We start from the raw sequence: 12622 nt of genomic DNA, 5'->3' as shown, positions 1-12622 counted from the left end.
GTCTCTCTCAATGAGTGGCTGAAGTAGGCCTCAAGGTCCTACAGGGAAGAAGCCGGGGTGTGTGCTGCCTCGCTGCATCAACATCCTCAAGGGAACACTAGTACGGGAAAACTGCCCCAACCATTTGTTGTCTCTCCATACGCGAAGTCCTTCCCACCAGGACTCACGAATGGCTAAGTCAATCTCGCACATCCGCTGCCCTGCCCCTCGTAGATGCGCTAGGGCGGCAAGCCTCGTCTTTGCCTCCATGGATAATCTGCTCCAACGGCCAAAGGACCTTGCCGAACCACTGTCCCACTGTGCCCAATCAATGTGAGTCCGCTCTCCAAGCATACGTCCCTCCTGATCTCTGATATCTGGGTGCCACATAAGGGGCTGACGCTCAAACTCCTCTCTGCATCTGGACGGAGCACGAATGAGACCCCCTGCCAGTCTCTACTAGACCTTGTGAAGGCTCCTCATCAAGGGGGAACCCTTCCCCGTAAGGGGGGCCTCTGAGAAGATCCATCTGTGTGAAGGTTGCCACTATCCCCCAGTGCGTGGGGTGTTCCTTAGATGCCCTCACTGTAAGAGGAGCTTCTAAGGCTCTGCGCCTGGGGTGAGACCACGAACCACCAACTTGCCTAGGAGGGCTCTACTCTGCATCTCCATATCAATGATACCCAAGCCTCCCAGTGCCTACGGCATGATCACCGTCTGCCAAGCTACTCAGGCTCTAGTGTTCCTCGTGCCATCTGACCCTGCCCAAAGGAAGTTCCGTACCAACCGTCAAAGCTGCCCAATGCATCCTCTGTGAAAGCACCAGCAGGAGGCGATATACCATGCCATGGCAAGGACCTGGTTTGCTACTAAGGCGCAACCTGCTAGAGAGAGTTTGACCGAGCTCCAGCAGAGAAGCTTGCGCCAAACACTCTCAAGGATCGGGGCGATCGGTTTCTCTGCTATAATGCCAATACCAACTTGGCATCCGAGGTATCTCGCTGTCTGGCCCCATGGTATCCATCTGAAGCCAAAGTCACTCCCCCACTCACAGATCTCCTATGTCTCCTCAAAGCCTGTGAAGAAACCTATGGATTTTGTCCAGTGGATCCGTGCACTTGAGACCTCACAGTAGATAGCCAGAACGCCCTTGACTCTCTCCAGACTCGCTGTGGTGCCCTCAACATACAAGGCCGTGTCATCTGCAAACTCCAAGTCAAGCAACTCCTCCTCCTGTCTGATTGGGAGCCTCAACCCTGTGAGGCCCACCACTTGTGATTTCAAGTAGTAGCCCAAAGCCTCCGCCACAAACAAGAAGAGGAAGGGAGCGAATGGGTAGCCTTGGCGGACCGAGCAAGAGAGAGGTAAGGCCTTGCCTGTGTGTCCTCTGATAAGCATTTGACTAGAGCTCCCTGCATAGAGCGTTGAAACTCCTCTGACCCATCTGTTTGAGAGACCCAATCTTCGCATAGTGCCCTCCAGGAACGACCACTCCACCCTATTGTAGGCCTTCTCAAAATCCAAGAGAAGGACGGCCAGTGGTTGTGATTCCTCCCTAGACTAATCCACTACCTCCCAGAACGTGAAGATGTTGTCCAAGATGCTGCGCTCCTGGACAAACCTAGTCTGTGTGTCGTGAATGATGTCGGTAAGATGGGGCCGTAACCGCAAACTCAAGACCTTGGTGAGGATATTGTATGTAGTATCAAGCAGAGTGATTGGTCTCCACTGTCAAATGTCTGACCTATCTCCCCCTTTCAAAATCAAACAAATCCCCCCTCTGCTCAAGGATTGAAGGAGAGATGTGTCAAATATCTCCTGGAAAGCTAAACGGAAATGGGTGGAGATAATCTCCCAGAAGTTCTGGAAGAAGGCCGGAGTCAAGCCATCCTCACCTTGACAATTCTAGGTCGGGAGAGCCTTGAGGGCTTCCTAGAGCTCCTCATCTGTGAAAGGATCCTCAGGTCTGCTGCATAAATCCTGCAAGACTACTGCTATCGGAACATGATCCTAGACTACATCCCGCGCCATAAGACCAGCTCGGGTCATCCTCTCCGTTTGAAAGAGTTGGCTGTTAAAACCCGTGGTTAGGTCTAGAATCTTTTGTGGGTCAGTGTGCATGATGCCCTGCAAATCCCATAGATGTTGTAGCTGTGTGCCTAGCGATCGGGGCCCCCAGTGGTTTGAAACAACTACTTCGTCATCCTATCCCTTTGCTGCACCCACCAGGCCCGAGAGGAGCCGAAGGAGAACTCAGCCCGCCGAATCCCTGAAGCTCAAGGCGAGCGCTCTCCTGCTCCCTAAGCCGCTCCATGGAGGCGAGTACTCTCCTCAAAGCCCGCTCACACTCCTGAAGGGTCCTCCTCTGCCTAAGGGACTGAGCTTGTAACTCCTCACTGCTCCTGTGAATCGCATCGGCCACCCATGCAGCCCAGCCCTCACATAGTGTCATCTCTGATTGCTCCCAAATACCTACCATGACCTGCTGGATCTCCTCATCTTGCAAAAGGTCCTCTGGAATGCGGACCCCATCTGGGGGAGACCTCGGCAGGGCTGATCCAAGTGAATTACTACTGGAGAATGGTCTGACATCGTGGTACCTGCCAGAATCCCGATAGAGCCACCTTTGTAGTACCTAGTCCCCAACATAGAAATGCTCAAGTCTCTCAAGCAATCCATCGTGTCTCCTCTGTCCTAAGGAGAAGAGGAGATTGCCAAGTTTCCTGCTGAAATCTGGCTCTCTCCACGGGTCTCTGCCACTGATCATGAAAATGAACTGCTCCTAGGTGCTACGCTCTGCTGCTAGCATCTCAAAGAAAGAGGCGCCGTCTTGCTTGTCTTCCCCACACTTCAAGTTGTTGAAGTCACCTCCAACAATCCAGGAGTCTACATCTGGAAGACACTCTGACATCCTCCTCCAAAAGGCCGGGCGTCGCTGTTTGCACGCTGGGGCATACACATTCAAGCTCCCAATCTTGGACTCTCCGTGAGACTGAGATGCAGACCCCTCCGCTTCGTCCTACTGCGGGGGACCACTCCTCTAGAACTCTCCGTGGGAGAAGGTGATGACTTCGTCTGATGTATGAGGATGAAAACATGTGCTCCAAAATCAAAAGGACCCGCCCTACCACTGCCCTCTGCAAAGCCTGTCGGAGTATTAAGTACCGCAGCTGGCTACGAACACGGTTGTGGAGCCCGTGCACGTTCCAGCTTACTATGGTCCAGCTCATGAGGACGGGGGTGTCGAGAACAAGGCTCTCCAGTGAGTGGGTGTTTGTTCTAGAAAGACTGCTTTGTGTGACTTTGCCGAGGGTTTGGAGGGCGAATAATCCGTGTCTGTGCGACGACGTACTAGGGTGGATACCGGCTCAATACTCTTCCATGCCCACTTCATCATGGAGGAGACTTCCACCCCGAACAGCTCCACACACTTCTGAAGGGGCCAGAAGTATGCCTACTCCACCTTTGCCTCCAGCGGCAATTTGATAACACCTACCGTCAAACCACACACTGGCTCCTTGCGTGTGAAGCTCAACTGAAAGTTCACCTCCGTGCCATGGGCGTGCCAAAGGTCCAGTACCTGTGGCCCCATCCACTCGTCCATCATGCATGATATCTGATCTCGCATAATAGCATCTAACACCTCTGGGGACCACTTCTCCAACCCTGTGGAGGCAAACTGGAATCTCCAAACGGGGTGTGTTTGAGATCCCACTGCACTAATCAAACCCCCCTTCGGGTATTGAAGGACCATGAGCATTACCTCCAGTGGTAGAGGATATGAGTCCTGAATCTTCAGATAGTTCCAGGGTCCTAACCTCCAAAAGTCCCGCGGTAAGCAATGCCCAGGCTGGAGATTGCATGGTGCTGACCGGGAGGACGAGCCCTGTCCTTTAGGATCCCTCCTTGAACAAACCGGCTGTTGCGATGAGGAAGTAGAAGGGGGTGTCATCTTTCCCTTGCCTGCTGGCAGGGGTGTTGAGGCGAAAGAACCTACTGTTGCAGAGGTGGAGAGGGGGGCAGCGGGGGAGGGGGGCAACAGTGCGGAGGGCGGAGGGAGGGGGACGGGTGGTGAGAGTGATCATAGCAGGGGGGCTGGGGGGGGGGAGGGGGTGGGGGGAATCCTAGAGGGGGAGGGGGAGGGAGAGGTGGATAGGAAGAGGGGGAGGGGTCTGGAGGGGGAGGGGGAGGAGGAGGATAAGGACGACCGCAAGCCCCCCTTGCCGATCAAGCTTGCCGGGGCTCTAGATCCGCTCTTCCGTAACCGTTGTCAGACTAGCATTCGCGTCTTCCGCCATTGCCGCATCTAGAGCTCTTGGAGTTCGCTGCTGTTGCAAGGGTAAGTGCGGAGGCTGAACCTCCAAAGTGGGAGGATCATCTGGATGGTCGGTGGCCCCTGCTGATGGGGGAGGTGGCTCCTGCTGTTCTTTCTTGGAGGCCTCTCGGTCAACCTTGTCCCTCTCTCTGTGATTGGCCCTCTGCCTACAGCGCTTGCGGGCCTGTTTGATTGGTTTCTTTTTCTTTTTAACTTGGATCAAGTCCCCTTCTCGGGGGATAACCCATGGGGTCTAAGACTGCTGCTACTTTTGCTTGAGAGGGCGCTAGATTCGGGCCAACTGACTCTACCTGCTCTACGGGGGTGGGGGGGGAGGCACTCGGCCATGTCCACGGGGACAATCTCTGGCAAGGTGTCCCATCAGTCTGTAACGGAGACACTGGCCAAGTAACCTAGAAATCTCCACTCGCTAGCGAAGTGTACCCCCTTCAAGGGTCTCTAGAAGAATCAACTCTCGGAGGGACTTTGGGCTCTCAACCACCAGTCTGATCCTAGGGACCCTGTCATCTGCTACCACCGTTGCGACCAAATCTGACGGAGACTCGAGCACTATGCCAAATGCCCGACCAATGGAGGGGAGGATGGCTCTGTACTCCTTTAGGAGCCCTAGGAAGCAAAGCGTAACCGAGAAGCGGGGAACATGGTGTGTCGTGTCCATGTCCTCCAATGTAAAACCATGGTACCTCGGAAAGAGGTACACCAGATGCGGGCCAAGCTCTACTCCACCAGTGTCAAGGCTGTATCGGGGGAGCTCAACTCGATGAGGAAAACGCCTCTTCCATAGATGGTGACCTCCTGAATGTGGTTGCCCTCTAGTTCCAAGCTCGCCTAGATCCACTTTTGCACCTATCGCCTTGTGGGTGTGAGGCCCACAGTTTTGCCCACAATCGCCTTGTCCTGAAGGGACTGAATTGCTTGCTGAACCTGTTGTTTGTTGGCTGGAGAAAGAAGGACCTTAATGGCTGTGGGATTCGAGGGTGCTGCCATAGAGCCCCTCTGGCTAGACCAAAGGTCGCCACCAAGATCCTCTTCCTTTTGACAAACACGAATGCTCCTGCTGCTGGTGAAGAAAGGAAGGAAAGGGAGAGGTGGGGGAAGGGGGAATGGAAGCGGGAGGGTGGAGGCAAAGAAGGTGGAAGAAAGGGAGAAGCGGGGGGGGGGGATGAAGCAGCAGCGGGGGGGGGGAGGTCAGGAAGAGGGCGGAAGGGAGGTGGAGGGGGAAGGAAGCCCAAGGGAGGCGGAGAGGAGGCGGGAGGGGGTGAAAAAGGGGGAGGCGGGGGTGAAGGAGTGAAGGGGCGAGAGGGCGGTGAAAAGAAGGCGGGGGAGAGAAGGCGGCGGCGAGCGGGGAGGTGGAGCGGAAGGCGGAAGGGGAGGCGCAGTCGGGGAGAGATGGCGAGGCGGACAGAAAACTTGACTTCCATCTTTGAAAACGGTCTCTGCAAAAGGATAGCTTCATATGGAAGCACCTTCCTCTGCATATTTGCCAAGAACCTATCCATTCTTTGATTGAAGTCAACCGGTGGTGTAGGTTTAGTCCCTCTAATACTAGCTAAACGCTTAGCAAAATCTTGAGCTATATTCATATCACCTGTAACAATCTTTTCTTCTTTATCCTTTATTGCCACAATACACTCTCGGGATTTCTTCTCCTTGATTGCTTTGAAGAAGTAGGAAGAAGGGCGGTCCCCCTCATCCAGCCACTTCAGACCCCCTCATCCAAAAGGCTTCAGTAGCCTTCAAAAAAAGAGGCAAGCATTGGATCATTGGGATCCATCTACAAAGCCTGGATCAGTAGCATGATCTAGCCAACTCTGTAGAATTTTTATAACAGTCTAGCTCTACGAGCCCTATCTCTACCAAAAACCATTGCAGCTTTGGTATATCTACAAAGCCTGGATCAGTAGCATGATCTAGCCAACTCTGTAGAATTTTTATAACAGTCTAGCTCTACGAGCCCTATCTCTACCAAAAACCATTGCAGCTTTGGTCACTACTTCTGTAAAAGATACCACTTCCTCAATGGATGAGAACAACTTTTAGCTGCCTCTGTCCACGTCCTTTTGACAATAGCATCAAACTCCCTCGAATTAAAAAATGATACATCTAGTTTGAAGGGGATCGGACCCTTGCTCGTTGAAGGAGCATCAAGTAACCCCAACTTCATAATAAACAGAAAATGATCAGAGGTATAACATTCCATCAGTACTTTTCCCTGCATGCACGGTTTAATCACCATCCATAATGCGAAATGTATATTCTATCTAATGATGCGGCTCTCCAAGTTTCATCACCATGCTTATTATGCCAAGTGTAGATCTGGAAGTGCTTTAAATTCTCAAAACTTACCTAGTCGATAAGATTGCAAGTCACACACCACTCATTCCAAGCCTTTTGCTCATCTGCAGATAGCTCGACTCCTGTGTAAGAGCAATCAACTCGATCCAAGGTGTTGCTCCAGTCACCAAGCAAAGTTGCTAGTCTTGTTTTAAACTGTCTTTCAACCTCAACCACAAAGAGGCTCTAGGCATCAAATTTCTGGAAGCATACACCGGCAAGACAGTAAAGGTGAAACCATGAACCATGAGATCCACTCTAACAAATTCACCATTCGCATTAGACAAAATTTCAATCACTTTACACTCTTCTTTAATCAAAAGGGCAGTCCTGCCCTTTCCTGCATAAGGACAGTTGCTATACACCGAATAGCCAAGCATCACAATCCCCTCAAGAGTCTAGTTGTTAGTCTTCAATTCTTGCAAAGCAAAAAGAATCGGATTCCACATCAATCTCTTGACAGTTAGCTGTTTCCAGTTTGCACAGATACTATAGTGAGGCTATAAGGCTTTGAGGGCTTGGGTCTAGGATTATTACTAGGCCTAGGCATTAATGTAGAGGTGCAAAGGGGAGCCCATGAGAGGGCTAGAATGGTAAGGTCCCTTGTGGGACACATGGCACTAATGGAAGAAGCCATTTGTCAAGTGTTAGGTTCAGGGGAGGATTCTAGAGGGATCTTAGAAAAGAAAGGAGGTTATGACCTCACGAAAGAGAGTAAAAAAGCAAGGAGCTCATGTACGGATCCAAGGCTGAGTGGTAAAGAGAACAGAGCCCTCTGATTCAGCTTGTAAACCCCCATATAGGCTTAGTCAAATGGAGGAATGTGAGGTTGAAAGACAGTTAACAAAATATCTTAGGAAAGGCCAAATCCAACCAAGTAGCTCACCTTGGTCTGCACCAGTTTTACTGGTAAAGAAAAAGGATGGTACTATGAGTTTATGCATAGATTACTGAGCACTAAATAAAATCACCATAAAAAATAAGTATCCTATGCCTCGCATTAATGAGCTCTTTGATCAATTGCAAGGGGCAAAATACTTTACTAAAATTGATTTAAGATCAAGATATCACTAAGTACGAATTAGGGAAGAGGATGTCCCTAAGACATCATTTCATACTAGGTATGGGCATTATCAATTTAAAGTAATGCCATTTGGATTAACAAATGCTTTAGCAACTTTCATGATACTTATGAATAGTGTCTTAAGGCCATATCTAGGAAAATTTGATGTAGTATTTTTAGATGATATCCTTATTTATACTAAAACCAGGAAAAAGCATTTGGAACATTTGCGAAAAGTGTTCCAGCTGCTTATAATTCACTCTTTGCTAAAGAATCCAAATGTGAATTCTTTGCAAAAGAAGTGAAATACTTGGGACATATAATATTCCAAGAAGACAAAGTAAGGGCCATATTGGAATGGCCACATCCTACAAATCTAGAAGAGTTACAGATATTCTTAGGTTTGTTAGGATTCTATAGGAGATTACGCTAAGATTATGTTCCGATGACGGACCAGCTTAAGGGGAAGGGAAGCACCTTCATATGAGATGAACCTCAAAAGAGAAGTTTTGAAAAATTAAAAGTAGCTATAAAGACAGCTCCTGTCTTAAAAGTAGTGGATCCCAATGAACCATTTGTGGTTAAGACAGATGCCAATGATTTTGCTACATTGGGATGGTACTTTTACAAAAAGGTCGACCAGTGGCTTTTGAAAGCAAAAAGTTAGATCATGCCCAACGGAATTACTAGGCATATGAGAAGGAACTATATGCTATAGTCTATGCTTTAAAAAAGTGGAGGCACTACTTATATGGTGCAAAATTTGAGATCATCTTTGATCAGGAGAGCATTAAGTGGATTTGTAATCAGCCAGAGCTTAAAGGTAGAAAAGCTAGATGGACAGAGTTAATGCAAGAGTTTGATATACAATTGACATATTATAGGAAAGGGAAGTTCAATGTGGTAGCAGACTCTCTTAACTGAATGCCAATTGTTAATGAATTGAGTTTTACTCAAATTTAGAATGATTTCATAGAGTCCTTAAAGGGAAAATGTGAGTTTGAGTGATCTTGGTAATGTGCTTTGTGGTTCAACCGAAGACAGCTGCTGCTCCTCCCCGTGTGCTGCTGCCCCCCCCCCCTCTCCCTTTCAACCAGCCCCCTCTCTCCCTCTCTCCCCCTCGCTTAGCCTGCCCTCTCCCTCCCCTCGCTACTCCTCCTCTCCCTCCCCTTCGCCAGCCCCCTCCCCTTCTCCCTCCTCCTTCCCTTCCTCCTCTCCGCTCTCCCTCTCCCCCCCTGCCAGCCCTTCCGCCCCCTCCCTCTCCCTCCTCGCCTTCCCTCTCCCCACCCGCTGCCCTCCCTCCCTCGCACCCTCCCCCTCCCTCGCACCCTCTCCCCCACCCACTGCTCCCCCGCCCCTTCCCTCTCCCCGTCCCCTCCCTCTCCCCCTCCCTCCCTCTCTCGCTGCCCCCTGCCCCCTACTCCTCCCCCATCCCTTCCCTCCCCTTCCTCTCCCCCGCCCTCCCTCTCCCCCTCCGCTGCCCCCCCCCGCCCCCTCTTTCCCCTCCCTCACCCCCTCCCTCCCCCGCCCCTTCCCCCACCCTTCCCCTTCCTCTAACCCCCCCGTCCCCTCCCTTCCTAACCTACCTCCCTCCTCTTAATAGAAGTCTCTTTTGTGGAAATGTGAGTTTGATCCTCACTTCTATGAAATATGAAAAGCGATTAGAAATAGGGATCTAACTAATCGAGAGGCTTTCACTGAGGAGTCGCATGGAAATGGCGACACACCACAAGTTGGTGATAAAGGATTCAAGTGAAAAAATATACTATTGAAGATGGCTACTTGCTCTACAAGGGTAGAGTATGTGTCTTGGATAATAATGACATTAGGTGCCAAATTCTATTTGAATGTCATGATTGTCGGAGTGCTAGACACTCGGGAATTCAGAGGACATGTGTGCTTCTAAAAAGACAATTATTTTGACCTGGAATAGGTAAGGACGTCCAAGATTATGTATTGAAGTGCCAAAAATGCTAGGTCAATAAGGCTGAATGCCTTAAGGTAGGAGGTCTCCTACACCCATTGGAGATTCCATTTAGAAAATGGGAAAGCATCACCATGGATTTTATTGTGGGATTACCTAGGACACAGAGAGGACACAACTCTGTGTGGGTAATTGTGGATCGGTTGACCAAGATGGCTCATTTTATTCTTGTTAATGAAGATGTTAAAACTCCAGAATTAGCTAGGCTATTTGAGGAGCATATCTATAAACTGTATGGGCTACCAGTTGGGATTATTAGTGATCGGGATAGCAAATTTAACGGCCATTTTTAAAGGGTTGTGTTTAAGAGATTAGAAACTTCATTGAATATGAGCACCGCGGATCATCCACAGAGTGATGGTCAAACTGAAAGAGTCAATCAGATCATTAATGATATGCTTCGAGCATATGTAAGTAAACGACAAACTAATTGGGAACAGTATCTGCCCATATTAGAATTTGCATATAACAATGCCAAACATTCAGCTACAGGTTTTAGTCCATTCATGATGATGTATGGATTTTAACCAAGAGCCCCAATGGCAGTGGGACTCGAAAAAGAGAATGTTCAGGCGGCCAAAGACTTTCTTGAAGATATGAATCAAACAATTAAGTTAGCTAAAGATAGCATAAGAAGAGCTTAGGATAGAGCACAAAGTTATACAAACCCCCACCGTAGAAGGTTGGAGTTTGAAGTAACTGAGAAAGTCTTACCTCAAGGTACGTGAATCTTCAGAATCTCTAAAGACAAGGAAATGTCCAAAGTTGTCTCCTAGATATTGTAAACCATTCACAATAATTAAGAGGATTGGAGAACTCGCTTACAAAATTAGCCTTACTTGAGGGATGTAGAGTACATCCAGTTTTTCATGTTAGTAGGCTAAAAAGAAAATTGGGAGATGATAATCTCATTGGAAATGAAATCCTAGTTTAACTCATTGAACCTGCATCTTTACCACACGAACCAAAAAGAATTCTAGATAAACAAGAAAAAAGAACACGACATACTCTATGGCAAGAATGTTTGGTTAAGTGGAAAGATAGATCTAAAGAGAGTTCAACATGGGAAAGGGTAAGCAGCCTCAAGAGGAGGTTTCCCAATTTTATTTTCAAGGACGTAAACATTTCTTAAGGGGAAGGGAATGTTACGTCAACTATAATACCGTGACCACGGTATAAGGAGGGGAACCAAGAGGGCTTGACAACACTTTCAATTAGTGAGTCTTTGAGGGCTTGGGGTCTAGGCTTATTGCTAGGCCTAGGCATTAATGTAGAGGTGCAAAGGGGAGCCCATGAGAGGGCTAGAATGCTAAGGTCCCTATGGGACACATGGCACTAATGGAAGAAGCTATTTGTCAAGTGTTGGGTTCAAGGGAGGATTCTAGAGGGAGCTCAGAAAAGGAAGGAGGTTACGACCTCACGGAAGAGAGTAAAAAAGCAAGGAGCTCATGTATGAATCCAAGGCTAGGTGGTAAAGAGAACAGAGCCCTCTTATTCAGCTGGTGTAACAATGTGCCACCCCTTCTCATCAAGATATATGATGCATATTGGCCAGCTTCTATACATGCACCAAACTTAGAGAGGCAGTCCCTCACAAAATGTCCACACTCCTCACAAAAGTAGCAGGCGTCAGGAAAAATCTCAAATCTAAGTTCCAAGAAGATGTTCCATCCATTAGGAAGGTCTTTCCTTCAATCCCACATGAAAGGTTTTGAGCGAGGCTCTTATAGGATGAATGGGAGGGACACAGAGGGCTCTCCCCAATAGTGAAGCCACCTTGTCCAACTGAAGGACCAAGAGATTGTTAATCCCTGAGAAACGAATCCATACATGACACTCGTGGTAACACCTCCTCAAGAGTAAAGGAAGTGCTCCAGGGAATAGTGTAGACCAAGTTTCCTCTATATCCCACTGAGTTGGAGCTGAGCTAGTCTCGCTCATAGGCAGACTAAACCGAGGCTTGAAAGAAACCGCGCCCCACAAAGAAGTCAACATTTGCCTTGGTAAGTGGTATGGAAACACCTTGGAAACTCCTCCCAAGGACTAATAAGAAGCAGCCACAATCCTACAAACCGTTGTATTCCCTACAGCATACTTCCAGAAGAATGTCAATGTGAAGACATACAATTCTCCTATTTCCAGCTTCACCAGCCTAGAATGACTCCTTTCTAATGCTAATCTTTTGTACATCGTGTTCAAGACATGTGATATCAATTGCATCAACTCCTTGGAAACTTGACTTGATTGCTTTGGCATATGAGGTAGATGCCCTTGACATCTCCCATTGCTTACACAACTTTTTTGCACCTTATGGGCTCCATTAGAATCAGGCTGCTATGTACGCTCAAGATCGAGCTGTTGATGCCTGTCAATGGGCGTAGTGGGACGCATGGAGATTGAGGACCTCAAGGTTCGAGTAGCTCAACTTCTCTCAAATGGGCTATTCTCTTGAGGGACAATACATTGGTGTTGTCGAAACAACACTTCCTTGTTCCACCACCATTTGCCAAATATAAGGGATCAAGGACTCCATTAGTTGCATAGGCCTTGTACTCATAACCAAGAGGTTGTTCTTAATTTTGTCCAATTTGCATAGTGAGCTCATATGCAACACTAGTAGTTCTCGGACTCAACTTGCAATTGCGAGTTGTGTGCAACTAGCAAACATGCTATTTCTTCTTGTGTTTGCTTTTCACACAAGTTACTTATAGTACCTTTACAACTGCTTCTTGCATTGCACCATTTGATGCCTTGGAAAATGGGCTTGAGAATAATTGAGACCAATGTAATTGCAATAACCACGTAATCCCTAATGACCATCTTCTACGTATTGAATCAAATTTGGCACATTTTCAAATGTGGAAAGTATTAAAAATGTTCTAATCTTAGCCATGACATATATGGAAACAAATATCCCATAGTTTTT

This window comes from Dipteris shenzhenensis, chromosome 29 (genome assembly GCF_047967505.1).
Source record: "Dipteris shenzhenensis isolate YYH24624 ecotype China chromosome 29, Dip_SZ_1.0, whole genome shotgun sequence".
NCBI lineage: Eukaryota > Viridiplantae > Streptophyta > Polypodiopsida > Gleicheniales > Dipteridaceae > Dipteris > Dipteris shenzhenensis.
Note: the sequence above shows the minus strand (reverse complement) of the source record.